Below are 2,561 nucleotides of genomic sequence, written 5' to 3'. Positions count from 1 at the left end.
CATTGAACGAACCTAAAATGGCACTGTGGAAATTGCCTAAACCAGGGTTGTCCAACTTCTGTGTGGCTGGGAGCTGTAGACCTCCAGGCACACACCACGTGGAAGTGCATGCTACACTGCTCAGGCCTCCCGCTGCAGGCACTCCACTCCACTACACTACACCACACCACACTGCACTGTACCATGCCACACAGCCTGGGGTTCCCAGGCTCCCTCCAGCTCCCTAGCCATGGCCTCAGTTCCAGGCTACTCTGTACTGCGGGTGCAGGGGGGAGGTACTAGAAGCAAGAATGGGGGGAGCCTGGAGACTCCAGTGACAGAGATGACTGCAGAGTGATGGAGGTGTCTAGACCAGGAGCTTGGAGCTACAGATTAATCCCTCAGGGGCCACATGATGTCCATGGACCACCATTTGGACAGCCCTGGCATAAACTATACCTGTATGTTGAGGGAAGCCAGACAATTTCTGATAATTAATGAACTGGTAGCAGTCACAGGGGTCATTACAGATATCACAAATAGTTGAGGTTTATTTTAATTGGGGCTTTAGTCTCATAATGCCCACTGGCACAATTGCATCACCATTTCCCTTGAACAACCATGGCTTTTCCAAGGTCTGTAACCTGTCTATTAAAAATGATATCAAGGTGTAACCTGACAACCAAACAAAAGTTGTAATTTGTTTTATAGATGCCTTTAAAATGGATTATTTTTAAGCAGAGCAAGGTATCCCAGAAACTAACAGAGTTTAGGCAGACCAAGTCTTTGAATTGTCAGTGGTGTCTGAGCTTTCTCAATGTATAATGCTACAGACATAAAGGACAGGACTCAAATCTGCTCTTACACAGATCTAAATCCAGAGTAACATATGAGAAAGCAATCACATTTCTTTGGATTTTCCTTAGCATAACTGAGTCAGTGCTCAGTCCATGCAGCCAGCCTGCATGGCAGGGAGTAGTGAAAGAAGCCTTCCTGATAAAACAATGCTGCATAAACCTGGTGATTGCAGGTGTTCAACAGCAGCTGGAACACAGCATTTATATTACCAAAAATCCACAGTCCTATCAACAGCGCACAGTTCTTCCCTTTGCTTCAGCTGTTGGGACTGGCTGACAAACCTTGCTTTCCTAATGGCTAAGTTATAAGCATCACATAACCCCATGGGACTTCTCACAAGGAGAGAATTTCCCTCTTTTTCCTCTTCATGCATGAATAACTGAAGCTGAACCTGGGGCTGTTGGTATCACTTACACATGTTGCATGCAACTTCTGAAGGAATAGTTTCCCTCTGTACAGTGCTGTTTTTTTGCAGCTGACACTGGGATTTGTGATACATTTTTTAGTCCCCCAAGGAGAAAATATGGTGGCAAGATGAACTGCAGCTGCTTACAATATCCCAGGGACCTGGTAATTATTTTAATGGGGGAGCCTTTTAGGAGCACATTTGACTTTTGCACGTCAGTGTTGTTCTTTTACAATGCTCCCTATGTAGGAGATTGGAGGACAAATTGTGAACTGATTTTAAAGGTAATTGCTTGGTTTCAGCCGGTTTCCAATTGAAGTGAATGGCACTTTCCAGGGACTGCATCTGTGTTAAGTATTTTATGCAGCAGTGCATTGCCAAATTTATTGTGCAATGCTTTATTTTAATAGTCATTTTAAAATGAATGTCAAATCACTTCTGCAGTGCTGTATTCCTTGGAAAGTACCAAATGCTCAACTAAAGTGCAGCTGGAACCCAAGCCAAAGTCCGTGGCTGCAGGAAAAGGGGTGGAAAACAACCAGCCATTCAGATCCTCCTTGCTTTTTAAAGGAAAAAAAACAATGTCTTCCTGCAAGTAGTTCACATGCCTATTATGTTTATTACTCTCAGGGCATGTACAGAAGCTACATTTTTTTGTGTGATGAGCCCCCCCCCAAACCCTCAAATTTTCATGGCTGCAGAGTGCTTTTAAAATAGCTGATTGTGTGAAAACCCTTTTATGAAGTAGTATCAGACAGGGCACTCTAGGGCAGAAAGCTTTAGGGTTAATTTTGTGCAATTCTGTGAGGGTTAATTTTGGGCAATTCTGCCTGCATCCCACGTGGCTTTGTGGAGCTGTCACAGAGAGGAGACAAAAAACCTCCGTCTCCTACCTGTGCAGCCAGGTAATGGGGGGGAGGGGGCAGCATGCCCTGCTGAGCCTGTCCCCCTCCCATCTGGGGTCTTGGTGTGAGCCAGGCCTGGCCCACATGGTGGGGGTACTCCGTTCCTTCCCCTGCCTGAGGCTCTTGACAATGGCAGTCTCGTGGCTGCCTTGCCTGGAGCTGGGGCAGGGTGGGGAATGGAGACCCCCCCACACACCTTGTGGGCCCAGCCCAGCTACCCCTGCTGGGGTTTTGGGGGAAGTTGGGCCAGGCCTCTGTTTCCCTCCCACCCCACCGCTCCAGTGCTGGGTGTGGCAGCCACAAGGGTGCTGCTGTCAAAATGCTCACATAAGGGGTGGGGGGAAAGGAGCCCCCCCCACCACACAGGCCCAGCTCGGCTCCCCCCAGAACTTTAGCAGGGGTAGTTGGGGGGG

General features: G+C 47.8%; 1 protein-coding gene across 2 annotated transcripts in view; it reads right to left on the bottom strand.

Annotated features, from left to right (window-relative positions):
- KCNAB1 (potassium voltage-gated channel subfamily A member regulatory beta subunit 1) overlaps positions 1 to 2,561 on the bottom strand; it is a 332,521-nt gene that overhangs the window by 77,898 nt on the left and 252,062 nt on the right. The gene's annotated exons all lie outside the window — the stretch shown is intronic.

The sequence above is a fragment of the Gavialis gangeticus genome, unplaced genomic scaffold (genome assembly GCF_001723915.1).
Source record: "Gavialis gangeticus isolate Ggan-Ray unplaced genomic scaffold, GavGan_comp1, whole genome shotgun sequence".
In the NCBI taxonomy this organism is placed as follows: Eukaryota; Metazoa; Chordata; order Crocodylia; family Gavialidae; genus Gavialis; species Gavialis gangeticus.
The sequence above is the reverse complement of the archived record's forward strand: the minus strand, read 5'-3'. Positions and strand labels throughout refer to the sequence as shown.